At 41.4% G+C, this 24,534-nt stretch overlaps 1 long non-coding RNA gene across 1 annotated transcript in view; it reads right to left on the bottom strand.

Moving 5' to 3' along the window:
• Positions 1 to 24,534, bottom strand: part of LOC141576314 (uncharacterized) — a 361,571-nt gene that overhangs the window by 175,891 nt on the left and 161,146 nt on the right. The window contains exon 3 of the long non-coding RNA XR_012504666.1: positions 18,883 to 19,027. This is a non-coding gene — a long non-coding RNA (uncharacterized LOC141576314). The remainder of the gene's footprint in view (positions 1 to 18,882; positions 19,028 to 24,534) is intronic.

The following is a 24,534-nucleotide window of genomic DNA, read 5'->3' on the forward strand; positions in this document are numbered from 1 at the left end:
CCTGGGTGCCCATTAACCAAGTCTTTAGGGGATTTAGGTTAGACACATAGATCTTAGCAATCCTCTAAACCAAACCCCCCATTTCATTGACAGGTGATCCAGTCCACAGGCACACAGATGATAAAAGACAGGTCCATGACCAAGGTCATTTTCTGTTCCTTCTGTCACCCTACTCTTCCTTATGTAAAGCCAAATCATTGCAACTTTTGTCCTGGAGGGGCTCACAATACTGGAGGGGAACTGAGATTTTGTGTGAATGAACAATGACTTATCCTCGCATGAGAATGTGATGGGAAGGGTGGAGAATTAATAACACTGAGCACCTGCCATGTGCAAAGGGTTTCGTTATACGTTTTCTCACATAATCCTCACATCAAACTTATGAAGACTACGTAATTATTCCATTTTACTAATCAGGGAACTGAGGCTTGGAGGTTCTGCCATTCTTGATTGGCACGTGTGTGGAACTGTGGTCTATGTCTCTACAGCTCTGGACACTCCGAGTCAGTGGACACTGTAAGAGGAGTGGTTTGTTTTGAGAGGGCTTCTCAGAAAGGCAAGGCTTGAGCTGGTTTATTACACTTGCTTAGGCGCAGAGAAGCCTCAACAGATGGAGGAAACACAGATGGCCTCCCGACGATTGCGTCACCACCCAGAGAAGGCTGGAGCCAGTTACACACCCACTGCTTTGCAGTCTCAAATGCAAATTGCCTAGAAAATTGAGCATGCTGAAGAGAAAACTTTCATCTTAAACCTGCTGCGGGCTGATTTACAGATGATCTATTCTGTGCAAGGAGTTACACAATACATAATGGGGAGTTCCTGAGGGTGCAGAAGACCCTGCCGCCCCTTTGGTGAGCTGTATCATCTGCTGATGAACCAGAAGAGCCAGCAGTAAAGGGGAAAGGTGATGGACAGTTGGACAGAGCCATATACAAGTGCCAAGGGACAGTTGGGTGGAACAGGGTGAGGAAAGGGAGGGTGGTGTAGTATGTGCCAAGCTTAAGGAGGAGGACCATCCTGAGTGATGGTTTGAAGGATGTGCTTGGCAGAGAGCAGGGAAAAGCACATGAGGGGAGGTTCTGAGGTGAGAGAAGGAAATCCCATGCTTAGTTGGGATAGAGAACACAAAACAGAGTGTGGGAACTGGAGTTGAGGCAGTTTGGTAAGGAGGACATTTTGGGAAGTTTAGAAATTTACAAATTCAACCACATTACCCTTGACCACCTGTCTACAGAATTTTCACACCTCCTCAGGGAACCTGTTCCTCTTTGAATACCTCTGGATATGACTGGCACTGTCATGTTTCCTTTAGACCTGGGGTCCGGAGTTGGCAGGAAAAGTCAGGACTGAGATTTCACTATGCTTTTCCCCCTAACCAAAGGAGAGGTTCAAGGCAACAACAGATCAACTAGACCCAAATCAACACTAAATTTGAACTTTATGAAGGAGCTTCAGAGCACACAGACAGTCAATTGAAATGTGCCGGGAAAATTAGGCCACCAACTGCCAATGGGCAGGAATCACCTGGTGAAGAATCTCCATTGAGTATGGGGTCCCAGATTTCCTAAACTCCTGGTAGCTGCGAAGGTGGAAATGGAATTGGTGTTTAAAGCAAAGTCTCTCTCACGCAGGAAAATAGTGAAAATGTTCTTCCTGAGGAAGCTCTGAACAAATGGAGTGACCTAGAGACAGGTGCTTCAGATTGAGATGGTAAATATCCTGTTGAACAAGAGACATGGTCTAGGTCAGTGGATTCATTTAAGAAAAAGCAGTGTTTATCACTTGCTTTTCTTCTTTTCTGACTTCTTCTAGCAGAGAGAGAAAGAGAGGCAGAAGTCTTGATGCTGTGGGATGATCAGGGTCATCAGAAACAGTGGGGCAGGTTGTATCCTACACAGAGGTGCCTAGCTAAAGGGACAACTCGGGGTGAAAACCCAGTTTCCTCCATGATAATGTAAGGTCCGTGAAGGGTGGGGCCTTGGATCTTGGTGTCTTCCATATCTCCAGGTCTAGAATAGTCCTTGATACATAGAAGTTGCTCAAAACATGTTAACTGAATAAATAAGGAAATAAGGTGGTCTCAGCACTATGGCGGCAGGCTGGAGGAACAGGAAATAATGCCCTGGAGGCTACTCCCTCAGGAGGAGGCAAGGCTGCCAAGGAGGCATTCATACCTCATATCTAGAGTTAGAATTGCCTCGCCCAGCACTTAGGAGATGGCCGGTCTTGGCCCGTGTGGAGAAGCCAGGAGCAGTGGCTCAGGATGAGGGGTGGGGAGGCTCGCAGACACTGCTGGGTGCTCAGATGCCATACCCCCCTTTTTCCTTACCAACCATATTCATATTTTTGTTTCAGGTGGGAATGCACTTCGCTGAAATCCTTCCTTTCTCAGGCTTCAGGGAAAGCACTGACATGCACGTCAGGCCATTGAGACCTAATTAAAAGTCTGCGAGGGATTTCTGGGAAAGTTTTCCTTTCCTGCTTCAAGGGTTGCCCCTTAGTCAATTGTCCCTTCTTTCTGCTGAGAGCAAAGACCAGAGCTTGGAATGGGGGCAGCCATCTTGCAACCAGGAAGCAACAAGAATGAGGCAAAGCCTTGTGTTAAGGATAGAGGAAAGAAATATTGAAGGAGCCTGGAACACCGAAGACCTCACTGAGCCCTTGGACAGCTCAATGCCAGACTGAAGTAGGAGAAAAAACTGCCCCCCTTCTGCCTGGTTAAACTACAGCAGTCAAGTTTGGGTTACGTGCAGCCATGCCCAATCCCTAACTAAGAATAAGCAACCACCAGGAATGTAAGCCATCCAGGAACATTTAGAAACACTTGAGATGATGAGACTTCGTATATCCAAGATGGAGACTTGGAACAAGACTGATGACCATTCAAGGATATTGTGAATCCTCAGGAGGCTGGAAGACTTAGGTTACAAAATGAAGAATTCTCCAACAGTGAAGCTTTAGAAGTTACTGAAATATACTATGCAGATTGTCTGTGGACTCTAAAATATGTGTTCTTGGGATTTCCATTCTGACAACAGCAGAAATGACCTCCTGGTTGAGTAATGTCTGAAAGAACTATTTGCTCAGGACTTCAACAAACATGAGCTACAAAGATGTGGTACAAACCAGTTTGAGAACCTGATTCCTTCTGTTGCCTAATGCCCCTGAGTTGAAATGAACCAATTAATTTTGAATGGCTGCTGAAAATTTGACCTCTAAATTACTGGTGGCTAATTTCAGTGTCCAGGATCTAAAAGTACCCAGTGATTGTAAGGAGGAACAGTTGATATAATCACTGTCATTAGCATAACAACCTCATTTCACATGCTAACACCTTGAGTTTGTTGACATTATTGGGAACTGTGCTACACATCTATTCTGCCTTCCACCACACTGGTGTGAATTAATGTCCTGAAGTGCTGTGGGCCCTTTGAAGTATATTTGGAGACTTTTTCTGCCCTGAGCCTCTGTGCAGCTGGGAACAACAGGGAGGTCTTGATTGGTAGGTATATTTTTAGTTGGATTACTTCAGCCCCAAACAGGGAATGCTTCAGGCAGTCAGTAGTGAGGTTACATCTGATTAGGACTCATAAACTTTGTTTAGGACCACTCCTATGGCTAAGTGGCTGGTGTGGCGTGTCTACAGTTGTGTATGTTTTGGTAGATGCCCTCAGGTGACCCACTCTCATATGAAAAAATAATACGTTATTGTGGCAGACTACCATCTTTATTCTGTGGAGCTTGAAAATTTCTTTTTCAAAAGGCTTTTCCCTCTTTCACCACAGGTCTGTGATGTAGTTAGATGTCCTATGCCAAAATCCCCTTACATACAAACTGAATGTCAGCTTCCATATGAAGCCAGTTCTTGATTATTTTTGCAGAAGGGTTGGAAATTTATCAATTATATTCAGATTCGCAATAAGAAATATAGATTCTTTAACTTCTCTATCAGATCATATCTTGCGCAGAGGTGCTTCGTTTCCACAGGCAGGAGAGGAAAGTTAAGGCTACCACAGTGGGGTCACTCTGTCTCTGCTGCTCTTGGACAGGTGCTCCAGGCCTCCAACACCAGGTGACCGTTTGGATCTTGTTTCTGGTGCCTGTGCTTGTCCTAGTGTGATCCAGCTTACCTCAATCACACCTAGCACTTGAGGTAGAAGAAGTCTGTGGTTTCTTCCAGTCTCCTGACTAGAGGACTGAGCGTCATGAAATAACTTCCTCATCTCATCTCTTGGACTTTTCTCAGTCCTTCTCTGGTTCAGTGGTCTCTAGCACTTCTTGATTCTTTTTTTTTTTTTATTGAAGTATGCTCAGTTACAATGTGTCAATTTCTGTACAGCACAATGTCTCAGTCATGTATATATACATACATATATTCATTTTCATATTCTTCTTCATTAAAGGTTATTACAAGATACTGAATATAGTTCCCTGTGCTATACAGAAGATACTTGTTTTTTAATCTATTTTATATATACTGGTTAATCTTTGCTTTTATTGAGATGCCCAGGGATTCTAGAACTCCATCCCAGCCATGTAGGATTTCTTGGGCCTTTCTAAATTCCCACCTGGGAGGGGCCAGTGCTAGACTGAAACCAGGGGGCTCCCCTAAAGGGCTTCTCGAACTCTCTATACTTATTTTGAGATGTTAGGGCTATGTCAGCCTTCTCTCAGAGTTTTTCAAACCGTCTTCCACCCACAATTTTCATCCTGAAGGTGAACTCATGTTCCTCCATTCTGCCATCTTGCTTCTCTTTCCTTCTTCTTCTTGGACTCCTCTTAACCTGAGGTGTTTTCTTACTTTCCCTTTCAGTCAGGTGAAATTTTTTCTTGAATCACATTTTCCTTCTTCCTTTTTCTAGGGCTTGTAAATAAAGCTCTAGAGTCCAAATCTACTGGGCTTGACTCCCGTTAAGTAAAGGGAAGCTTCTCAATCAAAAGGCTCTTTTCTTTTTCAAAAGCTTGGCTTTCAAGGTGATTGTCACACTACCAGCTCAGAACTTTTCAGCTCAGAGCTAAATGATAACTTCTGAGTTTTAGCGTGTGCCTACCCACTCTTTCCCTATGGCAATCAACTGGAAAGCCCAAGGAATTTAGGGAAACAGGATTTGCCAGGGATTAATGTTTGAAAGGAAGAGGAAGAGAGATTCACTTAATATTTAAAAAATATTCTTCATGGAGCTGATGCGAGAGCTAACTGTTGCATGTCAACTATGTGCCAGGCGCTGTGTTAAGTGTTTCTCATGCTTTTCTCCATTTTATCCTCATAGCTCCCAAGGAGGTCTTTACTTAGGAGGACACTAAAGCTTAGAGAGGTTATAGATCGCGCTGAAAATTATGCAGCTAATCGGAGATGGAGCCAGTATTGGGCCCTTTCTTGACAACTTGCAGGATTATTGACTTGTGACACGTAATAGGGTGGACAGACAGATGAGGACAAGGAAATTCACATCATGTCCAAGAGGACGCACCATAAATCTCATCATGCCCTGTCCTTTCATGCTTTTCACTAAAATTGTTGTGCCTCTTGAAATATACCAGGCAAATCCAAACATTGCTCATTGGGAGAGAAGAACTAGCCGACAGTTTGGGAAGAGGAGCTAGAAGGAGGAGGGCAAAGAATGTTCATAAAATTCCAATTCCTGGGAGACAAACTTGCTGGTAAGTTCATTAATTTTTCACCCACATCGTTCTGAAGATGATTTTAATGAGCCATTTATTGGAAGTTTGTTAGGGGCCTATATTTGGGGTGCTATATTTTTATTGGCTTCCTTTTTTATAAAAAGGCAAAACCAAAGTACACAGCGTTCAGATGACTTGCTTAAAATGGGAGGCCATCTGAGTCACAGAAGTAAAGTTAAATGCTCTGAGCTTCCGGTCCCATAATATCTTTCTTTAAATACACTTTTGTCCTGCAGCTTCATTTTTTCAAGATCATAGGATGATTCTGTAGGAAGAGGAAAATCCATCTGACCTGCCTACACGACCATGAGGCAACCTTCTTAGAACCCATTTCTTTCCACACTCCAAAGAAATCACGTTTGAAACAACAGAGGTGGCAGGAATTTGGGGGAAAGTGACAGCTTAATGTTCCTTTAAAAATCCAGAAAGCAGTGTTTCTGAAAGTACAGATCAGTGGTGTGAACCCACAGTTTAATACTGCCATGTTTTGTCATTCAGACCTTAGCATGCCTTATGAGAAGGACAGAAAAGGAAATAATCAAACTCATCTAAAGATAAATGACAGAATGTTCCAGAATAGCAATGAAAACCATTAAGATCAATAGTTGATTGTATCTTACTTAAGAGAGGGTTCTTTTATATAATTAGAGGTGATAAAAAGAGATGGAATTAAGACTCCAAACAGAAACAAGAGAAACTAGAAGAGAAAAATGGAGCAAGAAAACTGCATAAGGAAACTAAAATAGTTCAAAATGTATAAAGTAGAGGAAGACAACCAAGTCATTGGGACTGTTGAACTCAAGAACTTTTTTTAAGAAGTGGGAAAGATGGCAAGAGAACTGAAATGACTTCTTTGTCTCAGTGTGTGAAGCAGGAAAAGTGGGGACAGATGCCAGAAACAGGCACACTTCCCAAAGGAGGAAGAAATAGAAAGTTGGTTTCCTGCCAGAACAGGTGGCGTGTTGACATACACACATCTGACAAGCAGGTTTCTGAAGATTCCCAAGGGTCTGACCCCAGGCCAGCCCGAGGTTGCCTGTAAGACTTCAGGGAAAGGCACCCCAGGGGACCCTCAGTGGTACAGCTTCAGATATGTTTGGATGCAGGAGCAATTGCATTTGTGGGTAAGGAAAGTCATGTAGCAGCCTGCCATGGAACACAAGGCTGAAAGTTGGCCTCAACTCTTTTAGTGCTTATGGTTTGATATTTTTAACCATCCATTACAGGACAAGAGCCAAATGTCTGGTTAATTTCAGGAGTGGGCAGATATTAACTAACTAAACTCCCTTTGCCCTTCCCAAATACCATGGAAGCTTTATCAGGACTTTCTCTTTCTTTTTTTCTTTTTTGGTGGTGGTGGCAATAGCAGGTAGTAAGTGAGTGGGTGGGTCTAAGATTAGGAAAGAACATTGGGTGGTGGGGGTGAAAGACTGATACTCAGTTTTTGCATAGAGTTTGGAATCTTGTTTTGTTTGAATAAATGGTTTAGAATATGACCTGCAAATGGCACACTTACCCAATCATAAAAATGTTTAAATAATAATCTGGGGCTCAAGACATGGAAGCAACCTAAATGCCCATCAACTGATGATTGGATAAAGAAGTTGTAGTATATTTACACAATAGAATACTACTCAGCCATAAAAAAGAATAAAATAATACCATTTGCAGCAACATGGATGGACCTGGAGACTGTCATTCTAAGTCAAGTAAGCCAGAAAGAGAAAGAAAAATACCATATGATATCACTTATATGTGGAATCTAAAACAATGACACAGATGAACTTATTTACAAAATAGAAAAAGACTCACAGACATAGAAAACAAACTTATGCTTATGGGGTGGGGGAAGGGGAAAAGGATAAATTGGGAGTTCAAGATCGTCAGATACTAACTACTATATATAAAATAGATAAACAAGGTTCTACTGTATAGCACAGGGAACTATCTTCAATATGTTATAATAACCTATAATGAAAGATATGAAAAGGAATATATGTGCGTAACTGAAACATGCTGTACACCAGAAATTAACACAACACTGTAAACCAACTATACTTCAACTAAAAAGAAATCTGGGACTAGACCTGGGGTAAAACTATCAAACCAAACAGTGATGCTTTGAGAATAATGTTCCTCACCCTGCAATAATTGAGGGGCAGTAGAGTTGTGGTTACAAGCATGGGCTTAGGAATAAAACCTCTTGTTTCTGAATCTCCACCCTACTCCCTGACTGTGTGATATTGTGTACTGAACCTTTCAGTGCCTTATTTCCTTCAGCTACAAAGCAGGGATAATCACAGGACCCATCTGTGGCAGAAACACTGTTGTATGTCTACCACACTGTTTCTTTTCCCTCCTGGGAACAAAGGAAAATCACACCTCCCATTTTCTCCTTGCATCTGTATGGGGTTCTGTGGCTAGTTCTAACCATTAGAATGTGGGCACAAGTAGCTATGCCACTACTGGGATGGCCCCTAAAACCTCCCACAAGATTTTCCATGCTCGTTCTCTCCTCTCATTGTCTGCTGCCCAGTTACAGAAGAACCAGGAGAGGATTCTGAGGACCCCAAAGAAGTTGCTGCCTCCCCAAATCATGGTGTGAAAAGCTGTCTGCCAATCATCCAACTGACTGTGATGTAAGCACAAAATTAATCTTCTGTTGTACGAAGCCACTAAGATTTGGAGGATGCTTGTTACAGCAGTTCATCAGTTCTAATACTATGTCAAATACTAGTCACTCCTGATTAAAAATTATATCATGTTTATTTCAAAGATTAAATGAATTACTATATATAGAAACTATTAGAATAGTATGTGGTACATAGGCTTTCAAAATAAATATTATTTCACATTATCATAATCAGTACAGAATTGGTCAGTTGGTTATTAATGCTGAGAAATAACTTTGGTCCATTAATTCTAAGAAATACTGACAACCTATCCCTAATAGTTGTTCAACTGGTTCTGTGATATGCTTCAAATAATCACTTTGGATCAGACTGGGCAAGACAGTGTGTTTGAAGGGTTGGAAATCTGCAAGGACTTCTAAGTATAAGGCATTCCAGCTGTTCAGTGATACCTTTCAATAGTGACCTAACGTTCAGATGGACAACAACATGGCTTCTAGATTCTGATCAGGAATTTTATAAAAGAAGCTTTTATAATTTTACACAACTGAATACTTGTGCAGAAGGGCTGTTAGGTTTAGAAGTAGTATATGCACAAGGTTTAGCATAGAGCATAGCCCAGTTTTAAGCACATGCTAGGTATCTAATAAATGGTAGCAACAATAACAAATAAATAATTATCACTGTTACTTGAGTACTACTTCTTTTTTTTTTTCCTTTGAGAACCTCAAAACTCTGAATATTATATACTTTCTACCTGGGCCTCTCGGGAGAGCCGTTTTGCATCCTGATGCATCTGTGGCCTTGTTGATTACGTAGTGCCATCTTTCCTAGCATTTCATTTACTTCTTCCCGCTGCGGGGAGAGGCCATTACTTGTCCTTATGCTTGCTGGACCTAATGAGGCGAATTCGTCCCTGCCCTCTTTGTAACATCCTTTACTTATTTGCAGACTCCACAGTTGTGTATTATTGAATATCAGGCATTAGATACGCAATATCGCACAGAGATTTCAGCAATAATTAGGCAGCTGGAGGTGATTTTTTCAAAGAAACATTAGTCTCAACCCTAAAATTCCCCTTATTCAGTAGGTTCAGGTCAATAAAGACTTTAATGTTTCTTTAATGTGTAGATGAGCGAAGCTGGCTGCCTTCATGTTTGGCAAATTTTACCTGGCTGTTTTTCAAGCATTATATGGCTGGCGACTCCGCAGATGTGTTCTGCCAAATGCTTTCTCTCCTTAACCTCTAAGCGTGTATGTATTTCAAAGGCAATTTAAACCATGAATTTCTGATTTATTTATACTTAACTCATTAAAGTTGCCGCATTTGTCTTGGTCAACACTTATAGGTTCTAAATTCTGTTTCTTTGACCCAGGAAACCTGAAGAGGTTGGCAGCAACCACCTCTCAGAGAAGAAACCAAACCAGTTGTCTGGGTCTGGGAAGCAGCGAGTTCATATCTGTCCTTCAGACAATATTTAAGATGATCCCCCCCCAACTTTGAATTCTAAGGCAAGGGTTAAAAAAGAAAAAGATGTAAGTGTTCCCAAATCTCTCTTAGCGAATATCAGCCTGAAACGGAAGAAGTCCCAGAACACCTCAGCGGGAGAGGCTTGGGGGCAGCAGTCTGGTCAGAAGGGTGGAGGTGTAGGAAGGAGTCTTACCTGGAGCCTAGTTCATAGCACTTTACATACGTCTGTGAAAACATCAACTTTCCGCATTTTTAAAAGGGCGGTGGCAACGGGGAGGGAAGGCTGGGAGGAGTGAATGTGGTGGTAATGGGAATTCTTAGTACTCCTGCCAATCTACTTAGTACTGCTTCTGACTTGACACCACCACACTTTGGATTTAATATCTTGGGGTTGCTGTTTCCAGAAGCAAAAGGAACCACTAAAATACCGGCTAGGCAAAGAGTGGCAATAAAAGGCCAATCTCTGCTAAAAGGACATGGAAATCAAGCACGCCAAGCACACAGGCTGGTTAAATGCCCGGGTTATTTTGCTGTGATCCAGTTTTTTTCCTGGCAATATTTTATAATGTTGGCTCTCTTCCTAAAGATGACAGAGCATCATGTGAGCATGCACAGAGGACACTCACTCTGCAGACATTCCAAAGAAAGCAGTCTCCTAACAAGGCAGGTTAAAAAATTCCATAGATTTATTTTGGCTGCCTGTTGGATGGGATGGAATGGAGTGATCTTACCTCAAAAAGATAGGAGGTAGACTTGGACTGTCATAAAACCCAGTAACTGTGCAGCTGTTTGTTTACAAACCAGTTCAAACTCATGTTAAAAAGATGTACCTCCCCCTCTACTTTCAGAAGAGACCCATGGAGAACAAAGTTCAAATTTATAAAAGGAAAATGTTCAAGGTATCAGCTTATCAGCAACTACTGAATTTTATTACATTAGTAGATTATAACTTCCAAAGACAAATACCTTTTTTTAATAAAACCAAGTGCTATGGAAAGACTATAAGATGCTTCCATGACTCCAGATGGTATATTCCTAGTATTCTTGCCCTTGTGTACTCTGCTCCTCTTGTGTCTGGACAGCACCTGTGATTTGCTTCTAACCCAACAGAATATGGCAAAGGTGATGGGCTGTCTCTTTCATGATTATGTTGTGTTATTTAAGATTTCATCTTATTACACATTACTGTATATAAAATAAACAACAAAGACCCACTGTATAGCACAGGGAACTGTATTCAATTTCCTGTAATGACGTATAATGGGAAAGAATCTGAAAAGCAAATATGTCTGTGTATGTGTATGTATATGTATATGTATAACTGAATTTTGCTGTACACCTGAAACTAACATTGTAAATCAACCACACTTCAACTAAAACTTAAAAAGAAGAAAGATTCCATCTTGTTAGCAGATTGGCTCACATGGCAAAGGGCTGCCCTTAGTCCTACAGCTGCAAGGAAATATTCTCCCCAACAACCTCAGCGACCTCAGAAGCAGGTTTTTCCCTGGTTAAGCCTCCAGATGAGAATGCAGCCCAGCAGATGCTCTGATTACAGCCTTCTGAGACCCTGAGCAGAGGTGATGCCTGGCCTCCTGACTCACAGAATCCGGGAGGCAACAAATAATATACCAAATGTCCACCATCAGGTTTCTGCTACTTGTAGGTTTTATACTGAAATAACGAAAGAGAAAGTGGAGTTGTACAGTCAATTCATGCTATTAAATGACGGTGAACCACAATTCTGCTGCTGCCAAGTTACCACCAGAGTAAAATAAGACAAACATTTGGTCAGGGGTATTCCTTTCCTTTCCCCGCTTTCAGCATAGTTAGGAAAAAAGCCATAGTGAGTGATGATCTGTCTCTCATGCACTGGGTCAATGAACATGTTTTGTTGGAACAAATATAACCCAATACACTAAAGCTTTCCCTACCTTTGAGGTCACTGGGAGAATTTCCTTAAGGCCTCCATCCAAATATATGAAATAATTAGGACAACCCACATACATTTGCATTTGCATCATCAGTTGACTGTGAATCGCAGTTTGGTTACACGTACTTTTCAAAATTCCATTATGCCCACAATGAAATTCAAACTCCTTACTGTGATGTGCAAGGCCGCAGATGCTGACACAACCTTCATCTCTGACCTCCGCACCAGCCTCCTTGTCCAGTATTTGCCCCACGCTGACCCTCTTTCTCTTCCTCAAGCACACAAAGTCACGCCTGCTTCCAAGGTTTCTGTCTGGAACACTCTCCAGAATTTCCATGCCTGCCTCCTCAGATTTTCGTCTCAATCATCCCCTCCCTCAGCAAGGCCTTCCTCAATTTTCCTGAAGCCCCAAGACTGTCAGTTCTTGTTTTATTTTTCCTCTTTTCTGCTTGCTCACTCTCTCTTAGGTCTGAAATCCCACAGAAGCTTTGCCACTAACTTAGCCAGCATTTTTCACACACCTGTACACACAGCATGAAACAAGGTATCTTAAAGGAAAGAGAAGTTGGAGAAGACACAGTTCTGTCCTTAAGGATTATCCAAATCAACAGGGCAGGAAGACGTAGCACACGTCAATCGACCAAAATCTATCTAGAGGGCACTCACCACAATAACTGGGCCAAGCTAAATATGAAATTGCTTAGGGAGTACAAAGGAAGGGAGTGATGAGAAAACTTCTTATAGGAGCTGATTCTTGAGACCAGAGTGTCTATGGGGAAGAAGGCATGAGCATTTAAAGCAGGGTGAAAAGAATGAGCAGAGGGCATTAAACTCCCAGAGTCTATGCTTCCGTTTCCCAGAGAAAATCTATCTCTAACCTAGAGTTTGCCTGAGCTTTGGAATCACTTTTCTAAAAAACCAAATGCCAGCCTCTGCCTAAGCTGAAGATATCAGGATTGGCCTCAATTCCAATTAAATCAGAATCTCTGGAGGCTGGACTCGGGCTTGGTATATTTCAAAAGGTCCTCAGGGAGTCAGTGTGCACCAAGGGTTGAGATCCCTTGCTCACCTGAAATGCCATCACAGAGGTAAACTGATGAGAAATGCCCTAGGACCATAAAGAGAGACAGTGACAGACAGTAGTTAGGACTCTGGAGTAGAATAGCCTAGGTTCAAATCTAGGTCGTGCAACTTATCTGCTGGTTGACCTTGGGCAAGTGACTTAACCTCTCTGAGCCTCTGTTTACACATCCGTAGGCTAGGAATAATAAATGTAGTTGCCATATAAGGTCGATGGAGAATTAAGTGAAATCAGACTTATAAAGCACCTGATTCAGTGCATGGCATACAGTCAGAGATCAACCTTATTTCATTATCATTATTATATATGCCCCAATTTTTCAGTTTTTCATAAAGGCACTGGCAAGTCCAGTGTGTATTTCTGGTCTTTGAATCTATCAGCTTAACAAATTATTTGAAGTCTGACCATGGCCCTAACCTAGCACACTGATGAATCCGTGTACATTTAAGCAGGACCACAAAGGAAGAAGATGGAGGTGAAGTCAACCTGGGAGCAAACAAGCATTTTAATGGAAATTGAAATCATGAGCGATGGGCCAGCAGCTTTGCCTGATGAAGAAACCAGAAACTCACAATGTCAGAACAACCCTTTCTGTAAAAAAAAATTACAGGGCCTTTAAATGAAACTTAGCAAAGATTTTCCACATTACTTGGGTTAACAGTACCGTCCTTCCACCATCATTAGTGAGGACTCAGCCCTAGAATAAAAATCATATCCTGAATCACTCTCTCTCCACCTGGCCCTAGGTCTGATCCCTTAACCCCAGAGTTCACAAACACATGCTCCATCTAGTATTTTCAGGGTAAGTCATTTGAAAGTTTCCTAAACTTCTCAAAACTAGCGATGTGCCAGGAATAAAATCATTGCGATTAATTATACTTACCAGCGAAGCAGTTTCTTTATGTGTAAAGAATTCACTGCATAACTGAGCTTTTGTATTTCTATGTTATCTCTAAAATGTATGCCTTGTGATTTCACAGAACACATATTTGGACCTCTTGGACATGTCAACCAGAAGTCACATAACAGAAGAGCTTTAGAAGCCACAGGATTTAGAGACCAAGGAGCAGAAGGGGCCACTAGAACAGAAAATCGATAAGAAGCAGTAAGAGCTCAGAGAAAGACTTTGTCAACGACTTCGAATCCTCTGGAAAGTCAGGTAAAATAGAAGTGGACACGTGTCCTTTCAGCAAAGCAATGCTGTGGTCTTTGGTGATTTTAATTTCAGCTCTCGTAGTTGCAGGTTCCAAAATATACATTTGGTTCTTCTTCAATAGTTAAAAAAAAAATGCATGCCTTGTATGCTGCTAAATGCTTAGTAGATAAAGTGTAACAGAGTACCCTCCAATCCTTGGATAGTGGTCATTTCTAGAGTAACATTAAGGGTGACTTTAAGTTTTTTAATTACTCTCTTCAGTGGCATTTGAAATTTGTATATAAGCATTTTTTTTCATACTACTTAAAGATAAAAAAAAATTCTGGATGAAATAAGACACATGTTTTACAGAAAAACTGTGGCCCTTTTGGAAATAAAATGTAGGCTGAGAAAAGAACCAAACTCTTCAACTTTGTCAAGAATGGGCTGTCACTGAGTATGGATTTTAAATATTTAGTGGGGTGGAAAAAGCCTTCTTCATTGGACAAAGAAGATGAAAAAGACTCCTGGTTAGAAAAGGACAGCTTTTCTGTCTCCCTCTGGGTGGCTTTGAGTGTCTTAGTTCAGCTTTCAAAGACTAACGGATGAGGTGATGGCAAATGCTCCATTGCATGTGTTGGTGGAGCACAGACCTCCAAGGCTGGCCGAGAAACATCCTCCTCAGCAAAGACTTAAGTCTCCATTTTACAAATTGAATCAGTTCTTTTCATGATTCCAAAGGACTACCGTTCAGCATTTTTTTTTTCCCTGTCCATCATTCAACTCGGAAACATTCCTTTCTGTGGATTTTCATGAACTCCTGCCCAACACCAGGTGCAAATTGAAAAAATCCCACTGGCCAATTTCAGCATAGGGAGGACTACTGTTCTTTCAACAGAGCCCCTCTTTCAGGCCAAGAGTTCAGATCTTAGCCCCTGGGCGCACAAGTCAGGGGTTTCACTTTCATCCACGAGCAACGCTCATGAAAAACCCCTTCTCTGTGGTGGCTACCTCTCCAGATCCCCCAGCCTAGAGGCTCAGATACATCTGCCTGTGTGGACGCAGGCATGTGTCAGGGAGGAAAGCCAGTGGGATTCCTTGCTGATTTTAACCTTTAAATGCATGGCTGTCCCCAGCTCAGACGTGTAATTTTCCACCCGCTGTGGTTTATGTGACATTATCATTTGGCAAACATTTCACGGCGAGTTACTCTCCTTGGCTTGCATTTAGAGACTATTGGGTGGTCGTCCTCCCTAGGGACAGTCCACAAACGGATCATAATGTTAGCTCTGCCACCAATATCCCAGGAAGGACAGAGGGTGCCTTCAGAAACTGGCGGGTTCAAACAGAAATTCAACTCTAGTTTCAAGTCAGCACTCCACAGTGCTGGTGGCTTGAGCAATCATCCAATTAAACTCTATTTTACAAGCGTGCGTTGAACATTTACTTTGGATTAACTATATCTGGGGCAACCCAAATTACAAACACCTGTTATGTGATCGACTTGCTGCCTCCATACTGGGTGGTGGGATTAGAAGATCAGGATTGGTTCCCTACATTGCCCCCAGCCCTACATAAATGTTTCCTCCTCTGCTGATGGGGATGGGGGACACCCAGCTGTTATAGTTCTACTGTTGGCATTTTCCTGATCCAAATTCACTAGATCTGTTGCTTTGGACTCAGTAAACGGACTTGGCATTGAAACTTCTCATCTGAGGTGCAAAAGTTGTTAGCGGGGATGGAACTGGAATAAAGTTTTCTGTTGTTGTTAGCAGGCTGGGGCTACCTGTCTAACAGCTCAAAGAGGCAGTTCAGATGGCCTCTTGGGAAAAACAAGATACCAATTTATCGGATTATGAATGTTTTATAAAGCTCCTGATCTGACTCTGCAAACCAGGTGGATCAGTCAGAGTTCTACAGGATACAGATAGCCCACTCAGATTGGGTAATTAGTGAAAAGGCCTGGGCAGGGTTTCAGGGAGCAGACAAGGGCAGGGCAGTACTTCATGGTCACTAGCAAGTAAGAACTATGGCAAACCCTGGAGACCCAAAGAATCAGAACAGGGGAGAGCATCGCAGAAGCAGGAGAGGGTAGCTATGGGGATAGGGTTGCCTGAAAGGAACAGACAAAGCACAGCAACCAGGTGGTGGTTGGGGGCAGGGGGAGCCAGGAAGTAAATACCTCATCTCCCATTCACCCTCCTTTCTGATTTCCTACCAAGTGACTCCTATTAGCCAAATCCCACTGGAAGCTGGAGAACAAGGTCGCCAGAGTACATATAGGCCAGCCCCCTGGGGGCCAGAGAACAGAGGAAGAAGGAGAGTGGGCCTAGGGAGCACAGAGCAATATCTAGAATAACAACATTTTCTAAGTGCAGTGAGGGCACAACAGAGAACAATAAGTGCATTGGTGTAATTAGGGAGTTGATGCCTGAGCTGATTGTAGTACAGGCAGAAGTTTCATCTAGGTGGGAAGAGAAGGCACTGTGGGCTGAGAAAGGCTATGGGGAAAGGAGCTTCAAGACACAGATGCGTGGCCAGAGCCTGCGGTGTAAACAGCTGTGGCAAGATGGGGGCCTGGAGAGGCGAGGGGGCCAGGCTCTGGAGTTCTGTGCTAGGTTGAGGCATTGGGAATATTTTTTTTAAGGATTTTAAGCAGGGAAGTGTTATCATCAGACCTACCTTTTAGAAAGGCTGTCAGCTATATAGAAATGGGATTAATGATGCTGCGCACCTAACCTTTTTTTGGAAATAGGTAGGGCAAAGAGATTAGATGATCAAAATATATGAAAGAATTCCTTCTGACCATCATAGTCCCAGAGATTTGGTTTTGGTATCAGCTGAGAAGGAGTCAGTAAAATTATCTTCCTTCATAACCCAAACAATTATTATGCTTAATTATCGTTTCCAAAAGACAGTCTTTCTCTAGGTCCTAACATTCTTTCACAGAATCTCTGGACGTTCTTTGCATCTGGAGCAACATCGAACATATTGCACAAGAGTCAGGTCCTTTTTTGTCACAAGCTTGTAAAGAACTTTCCTTGGCACTAGAAGCCCACTCTAACTGACTTTTTTTTTTTTTTCTGAATTCTTACACGATTTTCAATGGCTGCCACATTAAAATATGTATACACTAATTTTCTCTGAGTCTGTGGTTAATTGTGATTAATTAGATTGCAACCTCTTTGAATACATCACGCCAAATCCTGCTGTGTTCCTCACTGCCACCCCCAGTGCTAAACATGTATTTATTTTTTCAAAAGCATATGGTCATTCTTCACCCAGGAAGCAATTTGTCCTTTGAAAGGAGAGGTTCCTTAAAACTCACTGGAGTCTCTCTCTCTCAAACCATCTATACCTTTAAACACCATACTTTCTGAGCCCAGGATGAGTATTTATTTAATCAGAAAAAAAGGATTTTGAGCACCTATAGTATACAAGGACTAGACTGGATAGTCAATAAAATATAATAATATGGAACATAAAAATAAGGACATTCAGGCTAATATATTAGTGACTAAAAATGATCTACAGGGTTACCCTTTCCAAGTAACACTTTAAAATTTGCAAAGACCTTCAAAGCCCCTTCAAAGATGGAATCTTGTAGGAATTTTGGCCACTACAGCAGGGCTAGTGAGGCAGATATTTTTGGTTAAGGAAGTCTTTTGGCACTCGTCTGATTATACCAATCACAACATGTAAGGCTGCCAGAAGTCTGGATTTGCTGAACTGTCACCTTCACCGTGAAGGCTTTCTGGATTAGTCCCTGCATGGTCTCAGAGAGTTACTCCAAACTCAGTAGTATTTCTACAGCTAATGCTTCTTAAAATGTGGCTTTCAGTCCACTCTTCAGAATAACCCAAGGAATCCTGGTAAGCCTGCATCCCATCAGTGCTATCACTGATTCAAATCTTGACATTTCATACACATCTACCATCTCCATTAGACTGTGAACTTCTTAAAAACAGGAGCCATGTATGAATACCTCTACCCGCCAAACTTGGCACAATACAAGGAATATCGTAGATTTTTATTAAACGTGCTCATTGTCACACCACTTTAAGAGGTACCACCATATTCAGATGTCCATTCCTTCAACCCAACAAGTGTGTTCTAGGTATCTATTGCCACATAACAAAGTACCACAGAAACAGGCACAGCGTCACCTCCAAAGTATTCCATCGTCGAACAGTCCCAGCGGTCACAGAGTGTGTCCAGAGTCAAGCTGAGGGGACACAGACTTCACTTCTTATTGAAAGAGTGTCAAACAATCTGTAGCCATCTTAGTCTACCACAGAGCATAGGCCAAAACCTGTTAAGACTAGCTATAATTCTTTAATCTGGCTTTATGGGCCTTTCAAAGAGCCAAATAAGGAAACTAGGCATTTCAATGGTGTTAAATGGAATAACTGGTACTCCTTATCAGTCTCAGGGCAGAATTAGAGATTGGGGCTGTGAAAGTGTTACAAAGTTTTGGGATACACCCAGGGTATGTAGCCCAAGAATCTTCCACTGTAAGGATTCCCTTAGCTTGCAACTCCAGATACAACTCTAAATGACTCTTGATTTAAAGATTTCTCCTCTCTTTATTTTGCATATCGGTAGCTCTAATCCATACCACATCTCATGATCCATTTCCCACAACGGAGGAATAGGACCTCACCACCCAATCTATGTCTGGACCAAGTGCAAGACCAAGCAAATAGACATGGATAGACCAAGATGGTTGGCTATTAGATAGTCAAAAGTGAAAAAGTGTACTTGGTCAACACAGAAAATAAAATAAGTTGTCCTTGTGAAGCTGGGTAAAAATGACATCTTAGCTAAAAGTGCTTTTGTTGAGCTTGAAAATTCTTGACTAAGGGGTGGGAGTTATCAAGTGCCTTATGAGTCACGAGAAGGTCAAAGATCATCTTTCAACTTCTAACACTAGCTCTGGCTACTTACGGCAGCTCTCTTTCTCTCCATCTTCCTCCAACCTGGTTTCTCCACCAGCTTCATCATCGATGTCCACTTCACGGTATATTTGGAATGACTTTGGATCCTGTTCAAGGAATACACAGGAAGCCTTCAGCTCCCAAAGCAGGCTGCTCTGTAGGAGAAAGGGACAAAAGAAATCACCCTGAGGCAGCTTTGTGTTTCCAAAAGATTAAAAATAATTAAACAGTAAGATATTCAATTTGGATTATTTCAGGACAGTGATTAATGGTGCTTCTCTCTCTAATGATGTCCTCCCCTCAGCTAATCCTTTCCAGTCTCATTTCAAAGAAAATGTTGGTTAACACTTTGTTTGTTTCATTCCATGTACTCTTAAGTAAATCAGGCTTTATTATGACCCTTACACTCATACAAACTGGCTGCTTCTCTCTCTCCTCTCTTGAAATAACTGAGGATGAAAGAAAGGAGATAGTTTCAAAGGCATTAGTGCTTCACTGAGTAATTACCAATCTACCCAAGTCAATAAAGCATGGGTCACTCAATTTGTTGCTGCTGGAACTAGAGATGAGAGCGTGAGTGTCTCCCTGCTGGTGTGCCCAGCACTGCATCTACCACAAAATAGCCACTCAATAAATGTTTGCTGCATGAACACATGATAGAAACAATTCCTTTCCTGTTTTGACATGGGAAAGTGAATCCTTCCCATGAGGACACAGACTGAGCAGACGTGATGTTGATGCTGTTGCTCACACAGGATTTCTCAGATTTCACAATGGGCTCATACATTCATTCAACAAGCATTTATTGAGCACCCACTAAGTGCCAGCCTCTGGGTCCCATCACATAGTGTATTAAAACTAGGCTTGTTCTAGTAGAGGTGGCAGCAAATTGTCAATTACCCCATTGACAGTGGGTTGACAGTTTTGTTGCACTTAATGCATAGAACATTAAAGCACTCAGGAAATATTAGCTGAATGAGTAATAATATAGAAAAACAATAACCACAAATTATTTTAAGTGTAACAACTCCAAAGCTCACATCCCTGAATCCTAATGCAGCAATCTCTTGGCAGCCCAGTCTGGGGTCATTTAATGTAAACTGTAAGAACATTACAAAAGCATAGGTTTTAGCTCTTGTATCTCTCCTTACTTTCACATGGTCAGGCAGAGAGCCCTTTAAGCTGGGAAAGTCAGAAGTTTCATTTGAAAGATGACAATTTACCAAAACCGTATGGAGGTGGCTGAGATCATTTACAAATGCGGCAAGTTTGTTTTCAAAAATTCGTGACAAATTTAATTTGAAATAAAACTTTACCCTTTGACTTAATGATGAGATTAACAGCAAACTTAACAATTTTTACTGCACATTTTCAACTGCTCCTCCAAAGGGCTTTATCAGCTTCCAATTTGGACTTCCTAGCATGAAGGACACTTAGGTTTTATTCTATAGCTCCCACAGAAAATAAGGGTTCTTTCTTTAATTAACTCCACTTGGTAACATCTTTCTTTATTCACTCAAGTAGAAGTTTTCCATTGGGATAACAGTGACTCCCCTTTCTAACTTGCAGGGATAGAGAAAGCCCTTACAATGATGGGCTCAAAAAGACTGAATGGCCACACTGTATGTAAGTTGGAAAAAAAAAAAAAAAAGAACTCCTATCCCACTCAGTTTCTGTCAAAAAGCAACTAAATGCAGCCTCTATGTAAGTTGGAGCTGGGCTCCTGAGCATCCCGTCCTGAAATGTAACTCTATGATTCTCTGACTGTCCTGCATAAGCAAGAAGCTGACCTCACCACACAGGGACCCTCTGAGGAGCCACAGAAAGATTTACCCCATCAACTGTGGCAAAGACTCTCGTGGTACCGTCCTCTTAACAACCACAGAAGTACAGGGCTAAGTGTCTTTTGAGATTAGTATCACTACATTTTTCATTAATAACACAAATCAGATTTTTTAAGAGATGAAACTTCTATAAAAATAATCTTGGTATGCATACCCAGATGCTTACTTTACTGGAGGCCACCAGTGCTTACATACTTTTTGGAATTCGGTAAGTGGATCGATAAAGAAAACTGGCAGCTTCTGTAACAAGCAACTCCAAATTGCAGTGGCTCAGCACAACGAACATTTATTTCCCACTCATGTCCCAGTCTAGGAGTGCTGGATGCTTCTCCTAGGTAATTCGTCTCCATGTGATGACTGGGGGATCTAAGCTCCTTATGGCTTGTGCCACCATCAGCTACAGGATATGGACTCCCTATCTACATGGAAAAAGAAGAGAGAGCAAAGAAAATGGTCTAGAGGAGTTTCTGTCCAGGCTTGGAAGGAGCACATGTCACTTTTTGTCCCATTCCAGGGCCAGTATACAGCATGTGTCTCCAACCTCAAGGGAGAGTAGGAAATTTAGACTTTCAGTGCACCTGGCAAGGGGAAAGACATTAGTGAGCATCTACCTAGTTTCTGCTACTAGATTAGTGCCTTATGATAATAAAATATGAAATGGGAGAAGTAGAAAGAGCCTAACACTTTAGAGTGCTGAAGAAAAGACCACCCTATTGTTATACCAGCAAAAGGAGGGAGAATCACTGAGTGATTAGGAGCATGTGCTTAGGAGTCACGCTACTTGAGTTTACATCCTGAGTCTACCACTTATTAGATAGGTGACATTAGATAAATTGCTCAATCTCTTTGCACACCAAATTTATCTTGAAATGGAATATTGACTAATTACAGTATTGACCTCATAAAAGGGTTACTGTAAGGATTAAATAAGATAAAATATGTGAAGCACCTGTCCACTTTGGAACCTAAAAGAAAGGGTAATGAGGGAGTTTTGGCAGGACCCAACCTCTGACATGGTATAAAATGAGAGGTGCTAGAAAACACATCCCACAGGAGGAAGGGGGTATTAGGAAAGCATCCTCAACTTGGACCAGGAATTTCCCAGCTTTCCAACGATACAGACCAGCCAGATGTCAGATCAACTAGCCAACTTGTTAAAGATGAAATTGTTTTCTGCAGAAGTGGAAGTGCACCCTTAAACAGAATCTCAAGGAGAGAAAACTCAAACTCACAACTACTGAAACTAGGAACTAGAGCCCTTTAGAGAATGAGAGTCCCTCCTCTCCATTAATCTTTGCGTCTCTCTTCACATTTGCTTTCTTTTTCCTCACTGCAACCGACTTTCTTTGCTTTGTCATGGTAGAAAATGGCTACTGCCAATATTTACATCTCTTCTGTAAAAGAGAAAAACCCTACTGTAGAGCACATGGGACGTTATTCAGTTTCTTGTAATGAGCTGTAATAGAAAAGAAACTGAAAAAATATGTATGTATGTATAGGTACAATTGAATTGCTTTACTGTACACCTGAAACTATCATTGTAAATCAACTACACTTCAATTAATTTTTTTTTAATAAATAAAGGAGAATAACTAAACTATACCCAATTTCAAATTCCTAGGAGAGGATCTGATTGGTCCAGCTTGGTCAGGTACCACTCTTGGTCCATTCAACTTTGACCAGGCCAGTGAGGTCATGCTACAAAAACATGGCTTCTACAGTAATCCTATATATCAGGATGGGGAAGTGGTGCTTCAAAAAAAAAAAAAAGAAAGAAAGAAAGAAAAAGTGCTTTTAGACTCTATTCTTCAGGTTTTTGATCACATACTGCCTTCTAATTTTTTTTCGCACTGACATTTCCATTATTGATTACCTTAGTTTTTCATGTGCTTATATATTTTCTCCTTAATTAAGTTACACTATGATATAAATGTGTACTCCCAAATTTGATGTGTTGAAACCTAACCCCCAAGGTGATGATATTGGGAGGTGGGGTCTTTGGGAGGTGATGAGGTCGAGGCTGGAGCCCTCACAAATGGAATTAGTGCCCTTATAAAAGTATGTTTAGAGAGTGCCCTTGCCCCTTCCACCATGTGAAGATACAATGAGAAATCTGTAGTCTGAAACCCAGAAAAGGGTTTCACCTGACCATGCTGGTGCCCTGACTTAGGACTTCCAGCCTCCAAAACTGTGAGACACAAATTTCTCTTTTTAACAAGCCACCCAATCTATAGTATTTTTGTTATAGCAGCTCAAAAAAATTAAGGCAGTTTACAAGTAATGAAGGCAAATACACTGTACAATTTTTCTTCTATTCCACAGGGCTAGCACATTGACCTCTAATAGGTGTAAAAAATATGTACTGAATAAAAGAATAAATGATTAATTGGAGCAGGGCAAGTCTTGCCAACTTAGTGGCTTTAAAGGATCAGTGTAACACCTTTGGATGACTAAGTTTCTTGAAGACAGTGGTTGAGTCATAAAGAGATGGTGCGGAGAAGTCAATGCTTTCCAGCTCTTTTTTTTTTTTTTAGCCACATTGCAAATGACTGATTTGAGGCTTAAAAATTAACCTGCAACTGACTACTAATTATTTTTGCTTATCAATCCTCGGATGCTTCCACTTCACTGAATATTTTGACCCTTCCTCTTCTTGTCATCACTCACTCTGAAAACTGAACTTCAATGTAAACAGCAAAAAGAGTATTTTTCACCCTAATGTCACCATCATGGATGAGCATGGCAATTAAACTTAATGCTTATTTAGTATATTTGTTACTATAGCACTCAATTCTGTTTTTTTTTTTAAATTGAAGTATCATCAGTTACAAGGTGTCAGTTTCTGGTGTACAGCGTAATGTTTCAGTCATACATGTATTTGTTTTCATATTCTTTTTCATTATAGGTTACTATAATAAACCTATACTATAAACCCATGCACAGTGCCCTGGGTTTACAACAGTGATTCAGATCCAATGCCTCTCTCAAGGAGCTTACAATTAGGAGAAGTAATTAACAGGCAGTTACTGAGTAGCTAATATTCACCTTTTTCATATTTGTGTTTCTGCAGAAAACAGTCAACAAATGGACCTTTAGGGAAAACTTCTGTTCTATAGCATCTAAATAAAGAGAATCATTGGAAAGTCTAAAGTAGGTCAGGGTAAAAACACGCACCTAATTTAATGGCTGCAATTGTATGCATTCTCTAGTTACGGTAGCCATGGTCTGTATTTCTCTCCATCTATTTTCAAGTTGAAATCTGACCGCTGCAAAAGTGAAGGGCCACTTCTTTTTAATTTCTTTCTAGTCTTTTTCATCTATTTATTCTCATTGGCCTGGAGTTCAATTCCCAAAGGGCACAGTAATGAGAGTGAATTCCCTGTGGGCCTGGGGAGTGATGAGTGGAATTGAGAGATAATTGCAGTCTTGAGACGTCAGCAAAGAAGGGATATGCATTTAACTCCACTTCCCTCCTTTATTATAGTGAACCATCAGAACACCTCCAGTGGTCACAAGGTGAGATATTTGAGAAACCTGTTTGTGGAGGGGAGTAGTCGTTGGCCCTTTTTCTTGGCTATTTAGCACTTATTCCTAGCATCCCAACACTTCTTAGCATCATCCAGTGAGAAGCCAAGTCAATTTCTCATCCCCTCCACTCCCTAAATAACGGACGAAACATCTCTTTGGAAACTCAATGGCCTAACTAGATACACATGAAAGACAGAGGTCAGTGTCAACCTCCTTCCTACAAATCTACCTAAATATTCCATTCCCCCATCACTTCCTCCAAATGTAACTGTGGAAGACACAACCAATTA

This window comes from Camelus bactrianus, chromosome 3, assembly GCF_048773025.1.
Source record: "Camelus bactrianus isolate YW-2024 breed Bactrian camel chromosome 3, ASM4877302v1, whole genome shotgun sequence".
In the NCBI taxonomy this organism is placed as follows: Eukaryota; Metazoa; Chordata; class Mammalia; order Artiodactyla; family Camelidae; genus Camelus; species Camelus bactrianus.